Raw genomic sequence first — 20,521 nt, forward strand, 5'->3', positions numbered from 1 at the left:
AGTACAACATAGGCAATTCCGATACGTTAAAGGAAAGGCTTGAGCTAAGTAAACGAAACATCTGGGTGCCCTTTAATTATTCTTGGTTGGATTCTTTCTCTTGACCTATGGTGATGCTAAGGTGCCAAAGTGATGAATTTTAAGATGTTGGGCTGTGAAGACGTGCAGCTGCAACACTGATGGATTTAGGAAGGGATGGTAACAAGGTTAGCTGCATGTGAAGTGTGAATTGAGATTTTTGCAAAGAGACTGTGATTGCAGATGGGCATAATGTTGTACCCTTGCATGAAATCTTGCTATTATTGTATAATGGTCAGACAGAGTGTGAAATGACTTATTACTTTTCTTTTATTCTTTAATGAAGTTGGTTAGAGTAGCAGTACTACTGCTAGTCAATAGTGGTAAAGCGCGCACACACAAAAACTATATGACAGGTGCTGACATATTAAATATTTATTTAGTTTTGACTTTTTTCCCCTAATTTTCATGAATATCCATATGCAAACACAAGCATCTCTTTATCTATATAGACCAATTTGCACTGATTTGCGAATCTGCGCTTACCCTCATTCTCCTGGATAAATATCCATATGGCCCCAATGCATATAAACGATTGCAGCATCCACGACGATTTCATAGCACTTTCAAATGTTTGAAAACGTGGTCATGCTTTGGGGCTGATTCCTACCTGGAATTTGGATTTGAAAAGTCTATTTGGAGTTAAGTGGATAACATGAAATATCATCTTATCGCTGTAGTGACTAGAAATGCTGTATGGAACAAAACGTAGTAAAACCCATTTTGAGGCACACACTCTAACATGCTGAGTTATGGGGCAGATCAAATCCGGGTGCTTCTGTTTTGTAATATAGAGTACATATCTTTCACTGTATCACAGAGCCCATAATGTAAATGTTTCTTTACTGCCCAATATTGGCATCGCAAAAAGAGAACACCTTAGGCTTTACGAGTCAAAGGGAAATGATGCTATGATGTTAAAAAGAAACAAGGCAAACAAAAACCCCTCTTCCTCTGTAGTCAGTCTTCTGTTTACAGATGTTTGTGTTAGAAATACTAAGAAATACGCATTTAAAGAAAAATTGGGGGGGAGGGCTGGCTGGCTGGCTCAGTTGGTAAAACATGAGACTCTTGATCTCAGCGCTGTAAGTTCAAGTCCCATGTTGGCGGTAAAGCTTACTTAACAAAAAAATATTTGATTTTGGAGATGAGGGATTTTATTCACTATAGAATGATTTTTATGTGGTCTATAAAATTTATAATTTTTTAAAAATTTTATTTAAATTCAGTTAATTAACATATAGTATATTATTTGTTTCAGAGATAGAGTTTAGTGATTTGTCAGTGGCATAGAGCACCCAGTGCTCATTACATCAAGTGCCCTCCTTAATGCCCATCACCTGGTACCCCACCCCCAACCCATAATAATTCTTTTTTAAAGAGAGAGAGAGGGGTGCCTGGGTGGCTCAGTGGTTTAAGCCTCTGCCTTTGGCTCAGGTCATGATCTCAGTGTCCTGGGATCGAGCCCCGCATCGGGCTCTCTGCTCAGTGGGGAGCCTGTTTCTCCCTCTCTCTCTGCCTGCCTCTCTGCCTACTTGTGACCTCTCTCTCTGTCAAATAAATAAATAAAATATTAAAAAAAAAAGAGAGAGAGAGAGAGAAAGAGTGCATGCATGCATGTGAGCAGGGGGAGGGGCAGAGGGAGAGGGAGAAAGATTTCTAAGCAGGCTCCATGCCCAGCAGAGAGCCTGATGTGGGGCTTGATCTCACAACCCTGAGATCATGACCTGAGCTGAAATCAAGAGTCAGATGCCTAACTGGCTGAGCCACCCAGGTGGCTTGCTTCATAAAAACTCTTAGTGCATTGGTTTGATACCCTTTATATGAGTAAGCAGTGTTTAGAAAAGACAGAAAAGTATGTTTTTAATATATCCCGTTACATTTGAAAATTTAACATTCTAAAAGAAAGCTTGTTTCAATTTGTTTGCATATTTCATATTGTTATATAGTTAGACTCTGATATAATAAAAACTCTTGTTCTGTTGTTTGGAATATATGGAACGTCAAATGATGTTCTTCAAATCAACGCAGATCAGCCCTCAGAAACAGAACAGTTGGCTTAGAAAAACAATGTTTAATCTTGTCCCTTAGCACAGATTTATTGACATTTCTCCCACCTTTTCTTTGGCTCATCTTGCTCCATAGGCAGAAAGAATTTCATGACTGTGTATTTCCTCATCATTCGAAAGATAGAATGACTGAATATTTATTTGGATGAAATCTGAGAATATAACATATATCATACTTTTTAAAAAAAGGGTACTATTTATTTATTTATTTATTTATTTATGTAACAGAGAAAGGGGGGAGGGGCAGTGGGAGAAGGAGAAAAGGGAAAGGATCCCAAGCATATTCTCCACTGAGTGTGGAGTCTCATGACCCTAGATCATGACCTGAGCTGAAGCCAAGGGTTTGACGCTTAACCTACTGAGGCACCCAGGTACCCCAATATATACCATACTTTAACAAAAAATTTCTTTTTATGGACAAATTTATCTTCCACTATGAGCCTCTTGGAGTGACTAGTCTAAGACTGAGTGGAATGAGTGTTGTTCTCCAGATTGTTCCAAGAGTACATATAGTATGGAGCACTACGCATAGAGCAGATTTTTGAGGGATTTGCACTTGTGAGGCATCTTAACTCCATATATTTGTGGTGTTAGTTTCAGGAAAGACATGCATTCCCTCTGCTTACGTGATGACTTGGTCACATCTATAGAAAACTCAACTTTTGACTTTTGGCAGCTGTAATTAGTGACCTTCTTTATTTGCTATTCTCTAGAGAGAGGTACTGTGACTGGCTTGCAGTCCACTAAGATCGGCCCTTCTGTAATTACGAAAACAAATCTGTGTAAGAGAATCCGTTATGTGACATGGGTGAAAATCAGATCTACTACTTTATCAATCTCACATTTTTTAAAACATTGGCGGAGCTGTATCAGTTGCCACTCTTTAGGAATCTGCCCCACCTTAACACCAGTGTTGTAAAACACTGAATACTTCCTCGTTAAGAAAATGTTTCAGCCTACCATGAATACACAGTATGGATATAACTGATTTTTCAATTTATTTCAACTGATTTTTCAGTTGATAGTTTTACCCTTGAAGTTTCCTTTCTAATTGCATTCTAGGAGGAGAGATACTGGTCTTTGTGTTTGAAAGTGCTTACTGGTAGTTTTCTTTAGCAAGATGAGAAATATTCCTTGTGGATTGGTCCAGGGAAAGATGAAACACTCAAGTCTCTAATTTAAAAAAAAGTGTCATTACATCTCTAAGTGCTGATTTCTAAATTCTGGATTGTTGTCAAGAACATGAATCTGTGTATACTTCTTGATCATAGCTAGTGAATTAACATCTAACATTATTCTCAATTTGTGTTATATATATAAATGTCTTTTTGTCTCCAGTCCCTAGGTCAGGGCCTAGTATAAAGTAGGGATTCAAAAAAAAGTTCACACAATTGAATATGAAGTCATCAATCAATTAAAAACAGCAAATCCAAGTGAGGTTTGCAAGTTGAAGTATATTTCTTGAAGGGAAGAACCATGTCTGATCTTTTGTTGTGCTTTAAGTACCTAGCGTAATCTAGGGGTGCAATGAATGTTTGTTACCACTGTTGAGTCTAGTGATGATATAGTGCAAATTTTCAAAAATCTAATTTTAATTTTCAGGTGGTGTTAGGCTAACAGCTCATAGATGTCAATAAGAAGAAAGTACCTGGTAAAATTGTACCGGTTACAGGACATCAGCTTATTCTTTTTTTTTTTTTTTTAAGATTTTCTTTTCTTTATTTGACAGAGAGATAGAGAGAGAGAAGGAGCACAAGCAGGGGGAGAGGAAGAGGGAGAAGCATGCTTCCGAGCAGGGAGCCCGATTCGGGCTCGATCCTGACCCCAGGATCCCAGGACCACGACCAGAGCTGAAGGCAGATGCCCAGCGACTGAGCCACCCAGGTGCCCAGCAGCTTATTCTTGAACTAATTGTACTTCTGGCTTACATTTTATTAAACTCCCCCTTTTGTCATAGCTCCAAAGTAGTTACTTGATTCACTAGACTTGCTTATTGTTGCTTAAAATGTGTAGCAAGTAGAGAAATGCACAAAATACTCCTCTCCCAACTCTTTTCTAAAAAACGAGCCTCTTTAATAGGGATAGGAGTGAAGGCTGTTGTCAGGAATTGACTCCTCTTTCCATAGGATCCTATATTCTACCTTGTATTGGTACATAAATTCAGGCAGCTCCATAAGCTAAGAAAAGGAATACAGAAACCTTTAGTGTATTAGGAATATTCTTAACAGGGTAATGACAACTGGGAAAATAAATTGAGTTGGCAGTTTAATAGGTATAATTCAGAGTAAACAGAAGCAGCTAAATTTCATGGTTAATAGTAGTACTATTGAAACAAGGCTGTTGGAAGACACTGTTAATGAAAACAGTGACTTTCAAAATGATGCTACGTTTAGCAACTATTTTTCACGAGAAGTATTTGGCATGATGTTTGGGCTCAAAATTACTATTCTGTATTGCTTAATGCACCGTTAACTGGAATCTGAACTGTGAGCTGCAGAAGAAGAGAGAAAACTGATGCTTTTTTGTGTAAGAAAGCTCGCATCTAGATTCTCTCTGTATTTTACAACACCCATATTTCAAGATGTTTGGAGAACAAAAGGATACTGATCAAGAAAAATCTGTAACATCTTGTCAGGTATTATTTATGCATTATTATTTTGTTGGAAAAGATGTGAAAATATGAAGAATTAGAAAACAGAACCGCTAAAATCAGTTCTAATGAAGCACGTTTCAAAAAAGCACACAAGGGAATAACCATGTCATGACAACACATTTTCATTATTCTAAAAACAAATTCTGTCTGATGGTTAAACCTTATTAATTGGGTATTTTAGCTACTTACCAAAGGAATAAGACTGGAATAAGTAGCCTTTCCTTCTGAGGTGTCAGATGGAACTAGTGTTATTTTATTTGCTGATCTTCTGGTTCTCCTTAGCTATGTATCTTCTGGAAAGAATGAAGAATATGTGGAAGGAATATATTATTGGTGTATTTCTTATGGCGACTTCAGATTTCCCAGACACTTTCAGTACCAAGGTATTTGAGGAAAAAAACTGAAGAAACAAGAAGGAACTTTAGAGACATGGTAACTATCCCCAGAGTACTACAATGATTCATAATTCACAAGAGAGCTAGGCTCAAGTGGATCATACTTTTTATGGTACAAATGGGATTAATATGGCACGTCATAGATACAACATGTTTATAACAAAGAAGACCCCATTTCAGCTCGCTTCTGCTATGTTAAGGCTTAGGAGAAACAACATTGGAATGTATTTTAAGCTTCCAAATTAAAAAAAAAAAGACCAGTAGTTATTACTGTCCAAAGGCAGAGGTAATTTTGGAATTATTTTAGTTCTTTTCTTAGGGCGCTGAGGTCTCCTCACACCATACCATTGCTATGATTCATGGTTGCTGCTTGTGAAACACTGAAACGTGTGACCACCTTTTCAACTTAGAAGTTGTCTTGCTGGGATACAAACTTCAAAATGATCTGTCCCTTGACTGAGTTCTAACTCTAGAAATGAAGCACATCCTCAAATGTTTATTTGCTTGTACTTCCTAGATACGTCTGTGAGACTTCTGTGAGTTGTGGACCACAGAAGCATGGCTGGGGAGATTACCACATGAATACCTATGGGGCAGGTGAGCCAGTTTCTGGAATCATTCTACACTTTCCATTCTGTATGTCAGTGCCTTTTCTCTGCTTGCTGGTTTGCTTGTTTGTTTGTTTGTTTGTTTTGTTTGTTTTTTAGAAGTTGTATTTATTTATTTATGAGAGAGTGAGTACATGAGTTGGGGGAGGGAAAGAAGTGGGGGGGAGAGAGAGAGGGAATCCTCAAGCAGACTCCCTGCTGAGCACAGAGCCCCATATGGGGCTGGATCTCAAGACCCAGAGATCATGACCTGAATGAAAAAACACGAATTTTGAGTTTTTGCACTTAATGGACTGAGACACCCCTCTCTGCTTTCTTTAATTTGCTTCCTTTTTCCTCCTGCTCTTTCCACAAATCCATTTTACCTTCGTTTAGTACTTTTTAAATTTAAAAAAAAAATTTTTTTTTATTTGACAGACAGAGATCACAAGTAGACAGAGAAGCAGGCAAAGAGTGAGGAGGAAGCAGAGAGCCCGATGCGGGGCTCGATCCCAGGACCTGGGATCATGACCTGAGCTGAAGATAGAGGCTTTAACCCACTGAGCCACCCAGGTGCCCCTTCGTTTAGTACTTTTGTCATTCTTTTGTATATCTGATTACTTGTCTGTTTTTCTCCTTAGACTGGAAGCCTTTTGAGGACATCTGATACACATTTAAGAAATTTCCTCAGCGCCTGTGAGATGCTCAATAAATGTTTATCGAGCTCCCACAAACTAATATTCTTATCTTGCAAATTATGTATGAGACTTTCAGGATTATTAAACTCTAGAGTAGGGCTTTTTTTTTTCTTCTTAGTATCTGCATGTACGAATTTAAATTTCTAATTTAATTTAGACCTAATATATAAAAGTGATTGGTTGCTATTATCAACACAATGCTAATGGGAATAATATTAAATGTTTGGCAGATCAGAGTCCCCTGTACAGCTTCTTATTTACCTGGGGCCTGTGGTTTGTAAAAATTTTTCTGCAAAACATAAGACTGGAGATTAATCTTCTGTTTCTTTTCTATAGCAGCCAAGAAAGACTGGACTATAGAATTTTAGGGAAATTGGAGCTGTGAAATCTTATGAGCTAGTTCTTTCCTAAAAAAATATTCATAATACATATGTGTATGTATATACATATAATATATATGGTATAAATACATAAAATGATATTTAATATATATAATGTATATAACTATACATAATTATGGAGAGGGCAAGAAAAAGAAAGATGTTTCTCATTCATAGGCTTTGGGAAAATTTAGTAAAATTTATTGGTGAAATATCTAAGAAATATAAGTGTTGGCATTTACCAACTATTTTGACTATGTATTCTGGCTATTATGAAGTCATTTTTGGTATTTATTAAAATGCTCTCTTGGCTCCCAGTTTATTACTGGTTCATCTAATTTGAAGGGATAATTGGACAGCTCTGATGGATGAATATTAAAATGTGTCTGGTTTCCTTATATGTTCTGCTAGGGTTCTGTCCAGTGTTTCTCTGCAATGCCAAACCACCAGGATATCTTGGCAAAGAGAGTCTCCAGGCTTTGGCAATAGAGGATGGGCCTACATTTTTCTCAACTGCCCAAATACTCTGTGACTTTCCGTCTCAGCAGGCGTCCCGTTCTCTTCCGTAGCAACAGTACATTTGGAGGATTACTGTGTGTTTTTTCTCCTCCCTCCTGTGGGAGAATACCACTATTTCTAAGCTGGGATAAATCAGGTCACTGGCAAGAATTCAGTATGGCCCCGTTCAACACTGTTTCTATTTGATACAGGCCTTCTTTTGGTGCGAGACAGGGGAAAACACAAGCAAATTCAATACAATGTCAAGTTCAAGCTTGTATTTTCTTTTCCTATTGGGGGTTGTGTGTGTGTCAAAAATGACATCTCTCCTTTATAAAATAAGCATAGATATAAGTAGTATGTCAAGAACTAATCCTCAAAGTTAAGATCATTTGCATAGAATACTCTTTCATTAAACCAAAAATTTACAATGGATAAGGATCAGATAACTTAAATGATATGAGATGACTTTTTATTTTATTTTTTTTTTTTTTGAGTACTTCACTGAAAGCACTTTATGGTACATGGATTATTTTACTGTGAACATTTCCAGTGATTGGTACAAACCTTTGCCAATGAATGACAAATTTACATACACTTCATGTCAGCCAGCAATATTTTACAGCTTTAATTGCTTTAGCTTCAGGCATTCCATGTCAAAATAGAGTGTTTAATGTCCTGCAAGTTGTTCGTTTTCTTTGCAACATTAAATTATTCTGTAATTTGCCTGATTTCCTTCTAATGCATTGTCCATTAAGTCCTTTAATAATTTATAATAGAAGACGTATGATACAACTTTAGATAACATGTGCAGCTTCCTTTTTAGAAAGTTTGGGGGAAAACTCATACTATATGGTGGCTAGCTGAACATAATAAGAAAAAATTTTAAATAGGAAAAGAAAGTTCTGGGTGTCAAGAAGACCAGAAGACCTGAAATGAATTTGCATAAAGTGTTTACTCCTACTTGTATCTGTTAAAGGGATCTTTTATGTTGTCAAAGTTTTGTTTTAATGTGAAGCATTCTGTTTACTACTAATAGATAGGTAATATTATACTAATTTTTAATTTTAGGTAAAATGGCATTCTTGCTTTAAAAAACTCCAGGTGGGCAATAAAGAATCCATTAAATGGATATGGATATTATTCTACGCAGCCAAGTGATTTTAATGATAAGCTGATTCTATCCAGCAAAGTCTGAGAGAATGAGACTAGAAAAAGTTATTTGTGACCATTTAGTTAAGCCAAGTTCAACAAAGAAGCATCAGCCCAGAAACACAATCTTTGATGTGTTTTTGGTTGTTACAGGTTTGAAGCATATTGAAAAAATAATCTTCAGCTTACATTATCTGAGTGTTTTCATTTTTTTAAGACTTATTTATTTATAAGTAATCTCTACACCCAGTGTGGGGCTCGAACTCATGACCCCAAGATCAAGAGTTGCACACTCTTCTGACCAAGCCAGCCAGGCATCCCTGAGTATTAACATATTTCAAGGTTAGAATTTTATCTGATGTCCTTTTGTAAAGAATGGCCCTTTCTCAGTTCCTGTTTCTGATGTGGTATTGCTCTGTGCATGTATATTGTGTCTTAGGTAATAAAATAGCAAAATTCAGATAAATGTATAAAAGCTAAAGAATGTCAAACACTTTTCTTCTCTATGATTAATGCCATGTTCAAAGATAGCCTATTCTTTAATTATGTACAATATGATCATTTAAAATAAGTTTCAAATGAATAACGATAACACATTCCTCAGGAGATATCCAATGTCTCCCTGCTCAAAGTAGTGTTCAAATCTTAAAAGACCAAAAAGGATTTATCTCTTCTGTTTTAAATACTTCTATTTGCCAAGATGAGAAGTTCTATTTAAGACATGGAAAACGAAAATTTATATATCCACATATTATAAAGTTACCTTTAATAGTACCCCACTCTTGTGCCTTCCTCTTGTCATGAGGGTGTTTCTTCAATGATTGTATTTACTATCAAGTTTCCATAGTGCCCTTGGACAAGGTTAGCTATAATTGGGTTATTGGGCCTTTGTGATCCTTAAAACAGATTCAGACAATTATATAACTGGTGTCTTAAGAATTTTGGAGTGCTGTAGGGGCACCTGGGTGGCTCAGTCGGTTAAGCGTCTGCCTTCGGCTTAGGTCATGATCCCAGGGTGCTGAGATCAAGTCCAGTATCGGGCTCCCCTGCTTCTCCCCCTGCCTGCCATGCCTCTTGCTGTGTTGTCTTTCTCTCTCTCTGACAAATAAATAAAATCTTAAAAAAAAAAAAAGAAAGGAATTTTGGAGCGCTGCAGCAATTTCTAGTCCAATCTTACCTAACGATATGGTCAAACCTTTTAATAAATTTTTTTAAGGAAAGATTTATTTATTTATTTGAGAGAGAGAGAGAGGCTCATTTTCAAGTGTGAGGTGGGGACATGGTGGGGAGGAAGGGAGGAGCAGAGCATGAAGGGAAGGAAAAGGGAAGGAATCCCAAGCAGACTGTGTGCTGAGTGTGGAGCCTGATGGGGGCTCTATCTCAGGACCCATGAAATCATGACCTGAGCTGAAACCAAGAGTTGGCTGCTCAACTGACTGAGCCATCCAGGTGCCCCCAGGCTTTTTATAACATTGAACTCCTAGAGAAAAGTACATTGTCTGATTAAGTAATTAATAATTAAATAATCTCCAGAGACTCTATCTCTTGATAGTTCCTCATATGGAAGAACACTTCACACTTAAATGCTGTTTGTGAATCAACTATAATATTTACTCTGGTGTTTAAAAATAATATGATGACACTATGTTTGAAGTATTTGAGCACCTTCACAAGGCTTGCTTCCAATGGCTTTCCCCTTAATATTTCATTTGCGGGGAGTGAATCTTTTTTTTCTTTTAACATTTTATTTATTTATTTGAGAGAGAGAGAGCACAAGCAGAGGGGAGGGGCTGAGAGAGAGGAAGCAGCTTCCCGGCTGAGCAGGGAGCCAATGCTGGCCGGATCCCAGGACCCTGAGATCATGACCTGAAGGGAAAGTAGATGTATAACTGAGTGAGCCACCCTGGTGCCCCTTGTGGGGGTAGGATCTTAAGGGAAAGGTTGACCAGAGTGCTTATTTTGTATTAGTAGGATTTTCCCCCGTTATAACCTTAGTTGATCACTTATCGAGAAGGTTCTTTACTTTTCTTTTTCTACCTTCCCTTTCCTTTCCTTTCCTTTCCTGATAGGAGGATTAAAAGAAAATACATGTGCAGCAAAACTAATACGGTACCATACCTGGATTTGGTGAGCTCGAATTCCTTGCTGACTTAGACTATGAAGCGAGGAACCTGTATCTACCTTGACCTTTGAAAGCCTGAATTAAGTGTTACAGGCTTGCAGTTACAACCTTTTTCAACTTCATGTTCCCCAAACTGCCTGGAATAAATTCAGAAGAGGAAGGGATATACCTTAACCGACAGCAAACTCCTTTATTGCATCAGAAGAGAGCATATTTGCATTATCAGGCAAATTGGGGTTATTGGCCATAACAGAGATGTTCTTTCATTTTTTTTATCTCATTTCTGATGGAAACTCAGGCCAGAACATTTTATGAAGCAATGTTGAGATAAATATGGCCTAGCAATTCTAAGAGGGAACTCCCTACCGCTTGCTAATTTCAGGATGTCCAGGGTAATTAAAACAGTCCTCCAACCAAAAAAGGAGAAAGCCGTGTAAGTAAAAATCTCTTTATTCTTCTGCTTGCTTCTCCAGGCCCATGCCTTTTCTCCTTGCTATCTTTTTGGAATCCTAAGGAATAACGTGATACTCCATCACGTGCCTGGGGTGGGGAGGGCGCAGGAAGGGTGAGGAGAGGGGTGCTTGTGGCTACATTTCTGTATTGAATTTAATTTTTCATTGATAATTAGACTCTCAAAGCCACCTGATATTTTTGACCAGCAGGAAACAAAAGCCCACTGATTGACTCAGGGGATGCCGGGGAGCGGCCCCCACTGTGCTCACACAGCTTCTCCACAAAGACTAAAAACAAGAGCTGTGGCAAATTGGATCACCATGCAAGTTCCAACTGGCCCATTGTGTACAAGTAGTAAATTGGGAGCTGATATTTCTGAGAACTATTTATTAGCAAAGCTTGGTGTTTTACTCCCTCCCTCCCCCGCCCTCCTCCCCACTGCCCTCCGTTGTTTTTTCTATTTTCCTTTCTGTCTTTTATTTTCAGCAGACTGCTTTTTATCCAGTTAAGTGAACAATCTAAAGCACTTAACAAAAAATTCAGGTAATTATCCAAAGAGTTGTCCAGACTAGAAATGTACTGATCATATGTGACAAATTGAATAAAAAATTTTTCAGTAATCTTAACAGGTATTTATGTGTGCATAATGGCACAAAAGGCAAAAATGGGATGATATTTGCAAGAGTTTACTGAAATGCAAGCAAAGAGAAAAAAATCCTAAAAATTCAAGCCTACTGCTGCATATATTAAGATTTGTAAATGAAGATGTCTCAGTGACAGCTTCTGGTGGAGTGATCAGTTCTAACCATTTAGTACAAAAAAGGTGTGAAAATACTAGCCTGTGGCCAGTTAGCAGAAATTGTAGTTATACAAGTCTAGACCTGCATGTCTTACAGAAGAATTGATAACTCTGGAGTTTTTTCAATTTGAGTAATACAGAGAGGGGAAAATGGAGTCTGTTTCATTAGTTGCTTATATATGTCCCATCTTTGAGAGTTTTAGCTTTCGTTGAGTTGGGAATATAGTATTATTTCTACTAAAATATCATAGAGAAAATGTATACAGAAGGCTGTATGACAGCAGAAATAAATAAAATTTCTATTAATTTTTCCTAGCAAAGTCTTCAAGATGATACCCGTTCATTTTATGGGCACTTACTCATTTGATCTTTTATGGAAATATTTGGTACATTTTTTTTCCACGTGCTTCCATTTTCCACCAGCATATAATTAATTCTATGACTTAATGAATTGATTTGGTGAGCAGAGCTCAGACCAACATGGTTAAATCCTGGTGTTCCAGCGGGGGAGCATCATGAAGACTCTCACCGAGAGGGTGCAAGTAAATTCTGGTCATTATTTTGTATCTGAGTGTTACTACTCAGCCATCAAATATCAAGAAATGCCGTGGTGTCCGGTAATGTACTAGGTGTTGCAGGGGATGAGAAGAGTATGCTGCTTGGTTTTAGACATTCAGAAGTTTGTCATTTAGTGGGTAAACAGAAGTTACCAACAAAAACAATGAACAAACTCTTCAGTTACAGAGGTTGTGAATATGATATTGCAGAGGTAATCGGTATTTGAATGCCTATTTAGATATTCTTATAGAAAGAATTGAAGTCTAGTCTTTCTTAACCTGGATGCTAGCATAAGGTGGGTGGGGTTATTGTGCCTCAGAAAATCATAATAGGGGCGCCTGGGTGGCTCAGTGGGTTAAGCCTCTGCCTTTGGCTTAGGTCATGATCTCACAGTCCTGGGATCGAGCCCCACATTGGGTTCTCTGCTCAAAAGCAAGCCTGCTTCCCCCACCTTGCCGCTTTCCTCTCTGCCTACTTGTGATCTCTGTCTATAAATAAAATCTTAAAAAAAAACACATCATAATAGAATTTAAAGGTATCTTAACAACTTTTTTTTTTTTTTAGAAAAACAATTTCATTTGATTCTTGGAAACCAAAGCAGACAACAGACACTCAGGATTCAGGGACAGTGAACAATCTCACAGATGAGGGGGATGTTCTTAGAGTATGGTACATTATAGAAAACTATTCAGTTTTTGCCATCACAGATTTTTTTTTTAGATGGAGAGAACTTGAAGATGAGCAAAATGAAGTATATTCATAGTAAGCCTCTGATTGGGTTGCTGTAGGACTAAGTGACATAAGTCACATAAGGTGGCTGGCACATACTGTTTTTAAGAAATACAACTTGTAAAATAAAAAAAAAGAAAGAAAAGAAATACGAGTTGTTTTTAAAATAAAGCTGCCAGGAAAGGGGGTAGTTTCTCAGGGCCTGGGAATGGAGAGTGAGATGGAAGTAATGGTGCATGCTTTGGCTCTCTGGGCTCTCAGGGGCCCTGGTGGGTATATGGCCATAGATCTGTCCTCTGTGACCCTCTTGGCACTCTCTGGGTCTGGCGGTCTCCTTACTGTCTTAGCGCTGGCTTCTGATATCTATCTCCCTTCCTGTCAGCACAAGAAATAGAACTAATTTCCAGGTCCCGTAGACTCTTCTCTGCAGCATTTGACATTTTTGTGCTTCTTTGGGATTTTCTAAAAGAAGAAAAAAATCCCCTCTTTCCTTGGTTTCTGTGATAATCACACTCTCTCATTTTTCCCACTTTCCTCTCAGTTTCTTGATGAGTTCTTGAGTTTCATCCTCTGAGAGCATGCTTATCCCTCACTTTTTCCCCCCAAGCCCAAGTCCTCTTCGGAACCCCCTTTTTCTTTAACTCTACAAAGCCTCCAGTGAGATTCTTGTCCTCTCCCCCCATGACCTCAGTTCTCATCGGATGCCCAACAGTTTTCCATACCCAGACCCAGCCTCCCACCAAGCTCTAAAAATGCATTTCCGGTTTGTTTTTCCTTATAGTGTCTGTAGTTGTCTTAAATACAATGTGTCCATACAGAATTTATTTTCCACTGTGTTCCGTCTCCTGTATTCTGTATTTATGTTAATGGTATTCCTACCACAGGGCATTCAAATGTGCCCAGTGGCTGGGACTGAAGGATTTCCCAGGACTCAAGACTTTCACTGTGAAAACCACCAAAGTCCTGGGCAATCCGGGACTCACCAGACATATCTGAGTTTTCCTCTACTTTTCTTTTTCCTCATCTCCTACCTTTGAGTCATCACCAGGCTCAGAGTGTCATGTCTGAGAACTCTGTCTTGAAACCTACCCCTCTTTTTTTTATTCTCCATATGACTGTGTGCGTTCAGGCCTTTATTATCTCGTATCTGGAGTATTATAATAGAATCCCGCCTGGTATTTTTGACTATAATCTTGCTCGTCTTACACACTGGTGGAGTAGTCTGCATAACTGCAGATCTAACCATCATGGCACTATGAAACAAGAAGCCAAAATGTTAGGAAGTGATAAATCCATGGAGAAAATTGAGATCTGCCATAGATTAGAGGGTTTTAGCTCTTCAACCCGGCCACAGGAACCCTGTGACTCTGAAAGGGACTGAATGTAACCTCAGTATAATAAATCTCTGTTAGAGATCAACACAATTTTCTCCTCAGCTTCTGGATCAATTTTTTTCCCCTCGGCTTGGACAGCAGTGCTTGCTTTTTAGAAATTGCTATGGGAACATCAGCTTGCATCAGAGTTGAATCAAAATAAGACCAAAAAAATTCTGTGATTATCTGTATACAAAGAACTAGATATTAGTGATAGGGAAAGGAGATAAGAAAGAAAATATAAATTTTAACCAAGAAACAAATTAGAAATTTTGCCACTTGGGAATATTATCTTAAACACGCCCAAAGCAGCTCACCTCCCCACACCCTATTCTAGGACCTGTCTCTTGCTTCAACTAGTCTTACTAGTGGTGACATCATTTTTTTGCTAATAGCATGCTCCTTCATTGTGTCAAGTATATGAACTTGGAGTGGGTGGGTGGGGGGTTTAAATATATCCATAAAGTCTTTGATATTCTTTTCTTTTAAAAGATTTTACTTTTTGGGGGGCACCTGGGTGGTTCAGTGGGTTAAGGCCTCTGCCTTCAGCTCGGGTCGTGTTCTCGGGGTCCTGGGATCAAGCCCCTCTGCTCAGCGGGGAGCCTGCTTCCTCCTCACTCTCTGCCTGCCTCTCTGACTACTTGAGATCTCTGTCTGTCAAATAAATAAAGTCTTAAAAAAAAGATTTCACTTTTTTAAGTAATCTCTACACCCAATGTGGGGCTTGAACTCACAACCCTGAGATGAAGATTTGCTCGCTCCTTCTGCTGAGCTAGCATGTGCCTCAAGTCTTTGATATTCTCTCTCTCTCTCTTTTTTTTTTTAAGATTTTATTTACTTACCTGACAGATCACAAATAGGCAGAGAGGCAGGCAGAGAGAGGGGGGAAGCAGGCTCCCCACAGAGCAGAGAGCCTGACATGGGTCTCGATCCCAGGACTTTGGGATCATGACCTGAGCTGAAGGCAGAGTCTTTAACCCACTTAGCCACCCAGGTCTCCCAAGTCTTTGATATTCTATCCTATACGATGTGGAGCTCAATTCTCTTCCTCTTGAGTGACTTGCTTCTAATGAATAGAATATGTCAAGAGTGACATAGGTGTGTCTTTGAGACTAAGTCATAAAAGGGACTGTGACTTCTTCCTTGCTGTTTCTCGGATCACTCACGCTTTGGGAGACCAGCTTGCATGTTATGGCAATGTTCTCTTTATGGAGGTATCTGCATGGGGAGGTACTGAGGCTTCCTGAGCACAGCCAGAGCTAACTTGGCAGGTATGTGAATGAATTATCAGTGTGGAAGCAGGTCTGCCTGCCCCAGTCAAGCCTTCAGCTGACCGTAGCCTTCGTCAACATCTAGACTACAACTCATGACTAACTCTGAACCGGAACCACCTGGCTAAGCTGCCCCCAGATTCCTGACCCATGAAACTGTGTGAGATAATAGGTGTTTATTATTGGGAGCTGCTAAGCTTTGGGGTAATTTATTATGCAGCAATTGGTAACTAATACAGAGTAGAGGGACTTGGAATTTGTTTTTATTTATTTATTTAAGATTTTATTTATTTGAGAGAGAGACAGAGATAGTGAGAGAGATAGAGGGAGAGAGCATGAGCTGGAAGGAGAGGGAGAAGCAGGCTCCCTGCTCAGCAGGGCTCCATCCCAGGGTCCTGGGATCATGACCTGAGCTGAAGGCAGCCACTTAACTGACTGAGCCACCCAGGTGTTCTGGAATTTGTTTTCTTTTTTCTTTCTTTCTTTTTTTTAAGATTTTATTTATTTATTTGACAGAGAGAGATCACAAGTAGGCAGAGAGGCAGAGAGAGAAGGGGAAGCAGGCTCCCTGCTGAGCAGAGAACCCGATGTGGGGCTCGATCCCAGGACCCTGAGATCATGACCTGAGCCGAAGGCAGAGGCTTAACCCACTGAGCCACCCAGGCGCCCCTGGAATTTGCTTTCTTAGTAAGACATTCAGGTCTGGAGAGTCCAGTTGACATCGTGGTCACTTACCCAGTGCTGGCAGAACCACATTGTCAGGCTTCCTGGGATAATCTGAATCTCATCTGGTGACCTCACCTTGTTTCTCAGACGCAGACTGAGAAGCCCTGAACAGGCATTGAAATCACGTCCATCCCAAGAAGGCAATGGCAACCCTGGAACCGGCCTGTGGCTGTCCTTCACAGCTGTATCTCTTTTTCAGCCCAAACCTTTCTTATCAGTCTTAGCCTTAATCCACAACTTTTTACCCTTTACCTCAGGCTCCTGTAGTATAAACTGTCCTCTGGAGAAAAAAATCACCAAAGCTCTTCAGTCTTTTGTCCGTTGACTAACTCTTAAGTTCTCTTTCTTTTTTTTTTTTAAAGATTTTATTTATTTATTTGACAGAGAGAGATCACAAGTAGGCAGAGAGGCAAGCAGAGAGAGTGAGAGGGAAGCAGGCTCCCTGCCGAGCAGAGAGCCCGACGCGGGACTCGATCCCAAGACCCTGAGACCATGACCCGAGCCGAAGCCCTTTAATGCTCTCCCTCTGAGATGAGATTGGGCTCCTTGGTTTCATATTCTGTTTTCTGTGGGAAAGCATTCAAATAAGAACTAAACAAAAAGTTTTACTCTGAGGATTTTTTTTTTTTCTTTTTGGGGTCTCTTCTTTTTGAGGTTTAATCTAGTCTGCAAGCACAGGATCTTGCTTACTCTGTCCTTCGCTCCATATAGCTGCACTCCTGGAAGCTCGGTCCTTGTGGGCAGTTTTGGTTTTTGGTATTGGGGAACTTTTATATATAGCTTTTTAGAGATCATCTCCCTTTCCACACCCGCCACTGTGGGCTTCTGAACTTGAAGCCACGTGCATCCGTGTGCACGCACATGCACACATTAGAAAGAGAAGAAGAGATTTCTCACCAAGCAGGCTCTTTCCCATGTCCTCAGCTAGTTTTGGAATCTGTGAGTAGGGTGAGGGAGCGCAGGGTGAATTTGTCCTCCTGATGAGTCACATGGCCAGCGGCTTCTTCGATTCTGTCAAGTTATACAATAGCAGTTTTCCCTACCGGTTTTGTGACTTGCCTTTTTAGAGTTTGAACGGATTTGAGGGCCAATAGGTAAAGTAGTGAGAGATAGGAAATTATGGCTCATTTTCATTGGTGGCAGGAGGGTCTTCATAACTACAGACGTTTTATTGATAAATTGAAATACTATATGAAAAATGCAATAGACATTTTTTGTTGTCATATCTTACTATGTATGAAATTGTCTCCAGTGTAAGTTTTAACCTGATTAAATATGATAGACATATAAAAAAATCTATGTAAATTCAAAAAAATTCTCTGTATGTACTCTATTCATAACTAGAGGAGGGAATTCATAACTACAGACATTTTATTGATAAAATGAAATAATATATGAAAAATGCAGTAGACATTTTTTATTGTCATCTCTTACTAGGTATGAAATTGTCTCCAATGTAAGTTTTAACCTTATTAAATGTGATAGATATTTAAAAATCTATGTAAATTCAAAAAAATTCTCTTTATGTACACTGTCTTTTGTCTAGAATCTAGCAAATTAGTACCTTTCATTGCAGGACTTCTGCTTAACCTAGTAATTAAAAACAACCAAAAAAAGAAATACAAACCAAAGCAACAACAAATACCAATATTGAATAAAGCATTAAAAAGAGAAACAAAACAAACAAAAATAAAAAGAGAAACACAGGATCACTTTTTCCCTTTGAAAATGCAGAATGAATATTTAAGTTAGTGCCCTCCCCCCCAAAAAAACCCCAAGAAAATAATCATCCACCTTCAGGGTAAACTTTCCTGCTCAGGGGCACACACTGACTGTAGATCTTCTCTGTGCTCCTGTGGATATATCACCACAGCAGTCCCGATGCCCATGCACCAAGGATGTGGGATTTGCTGTCAGAGACCTCTTTAATGGCCTCAGAGCAAGGCTTCACTGGGATGCTTGGGAGGAAATCCTTTCAGGGGACTGATGTCTGAGATAAATTGTTGCACTCCTCCTGCCACACCACAGCGGTCCAGTGCAGAGGGGACGGCTGTTAGCATCCTGCTGGGGCTTGTCCTTGACTTTCAGCTTGTCCTTGTAAAACTCCTGGACTGAATCACCTCATCTTCATGGGACTGCCACTGTTTCAATGGCGAATATCACCAAGAGGAGGCCAGAGAGCAATCCCTGCATGCACTGGGGCTCTTGCCCTGTGGCCCAGCAGCCCAGAAAACCCACCAGCATCCCAAGGGTGCCAGCTGCAATCAGAATTTATACTCAGTATGGAAGCTGGAATGGTCATTTTCTTGCTTCAAGTTGTTCTTGGTCTCAGATTCAAACAAGAGCTAAGTCCACTGGCAAGGAATGCAAGCCTGGAGAGCCTGAAGATGAACCTAAACTCCAAGAGCAGGTATATGAGGTCCTTGGTGCCTTTTTTGACCATCATGGTGAAGGATGGACAGGTGGACTCTGGGTGTGGCCTGAGATGTGTGCAATGGCCAGGACCTGAGGTGTCTGCAGCTGCCCAAACTTCTTTTTGATACTATTATTGTTTCAAATTGCTATTAAGAACCTAATGAAAAGAAACTCTGTTAGGAAAATCTTTATCATTTTGGTCTGGTGAAAGTAGAGTATTTGTTTTTATTGCAGAATTGTTTTTCTCTCTAGATATTAAAAATACTTTTTACAAGTGACTTTCAGAAAAAAAGTAGCTAAGTACATGTAGGCTATTTTACTTGACATCTTAATATTTAAAGGTTTTTTTCCCCCCTTGGGCCAGATTATTACTTACGTTACATACTATGAATTTTCTGTAAGTTACTACATAACTGCAGAAATATTTGGCTTAAATGACCATGATATTTATCACAATTTCTGCTGGAGACATGCATATATTTTTAGAAATTATAAAATATTTCAATCATAGAAAAAATAAAATAACTGATTCCCAGATTAAGCCTATGAATTTTTTCCTATTCATGCTCCAAATTCCATTTTCTCCTCTCCCTCTTTGGAGGTGAACTTAATTTTACTATATCACAGGTGGGGTTCCCCAGGAAAAAGGCTCTGAGACTGAGGTTTATACATGGAGGTTTTCTGTGAGGTGCTCTCAGGAGACAAAACGGTGAAGGACGAGGAAAGCAGAACTGGGGAAAGCTTTCAGCATTTTAATTATATGTTTGGGTGTGGTTTTCTTTAAATTTATCCCATGTGGTTCATTGAGGTTCTTGGATCTGTAAATTTATGTCTTTCACCAAATTTGGGGCATTTTCAGCCATTATTTAACTATTTTGGGGGGGATCATTTTCTTTTTTCTCTCCTTCCAGAACTCCAGCAAGATAAATCTTAGACCTTTTGATATTGTTCCAATACAGAGCTTTGTTTATTATTTATATTTCTTCCCCTATTATTCAGATTGGATTCATTTCTACTCTTACTCAGATTGGATTATTCCTACTGATCTGTCCTCAAGTTCACTCACTATTTATCTCTATTGTATATCGAGGTCTCTCTGGTGAATTAAAAAATTTCTGTTACTGTAATTTTCAATTATGGAATTTTCATTTAATACTAATTTGCTGAAAATTCCTATTATTCCATTTGTTGCTAGATTGTTGTTTGCCCTTACTTCATGTGGCATGGTTATAATAACTGCCATAGCTTTTTTTGTTTGATAATTTCAATATTTGGGGTCATCTTAATGTTGGTGTCTGTTGATTGCTTCTTCTTTTTAGTTGTCTACATGTTCCTAGATCTTTGCATGTTGAGAAATTCTGGACTGTATCTTGGCCATTTTGAATACTATGCTATGAGATTCTGGGCTCAGCTAAAATCTGGAGAATGGCTTCTGGTTCTCTTCCTCCTCCTTCTTTTACTTCTCTCTTTTTTAATGCAAACAATTAACACTATGAGATATAGACTTCAAGTCCTGACCTGTTTTGTGTGGGCTTAGAATGTCAGTTTAGTTTTCAAAGAGTTTG

At 38.9% G+C, this 20,521-nt stretch overlaps 1 pseudogene; it reads right to left on the reverse strand.

Moving 5' to 3' along the window:
- Positions 1-18,405: 18,405 nt before the first annotated feature.
- On the reverse strand, positions 18,406-18,987 carry LOC123953993 (annotated as a pseudogene).
- Between the last annotated feature and the right edge of the window lie 1,534 nt (positions 18,988-20,521).

Source organism: Meles meles, chromosome 1 (assembly GCF_922984935.1).
Source record: "Meles meles chromosome 1, mMelMel3.1 paternal haplotype, whole genome shotgun sequence".
NCBI lineage: Eukaryota > Metazoa > Chordata > Mammalia > Carnivora > Mustelidae > Meles > Meles meles.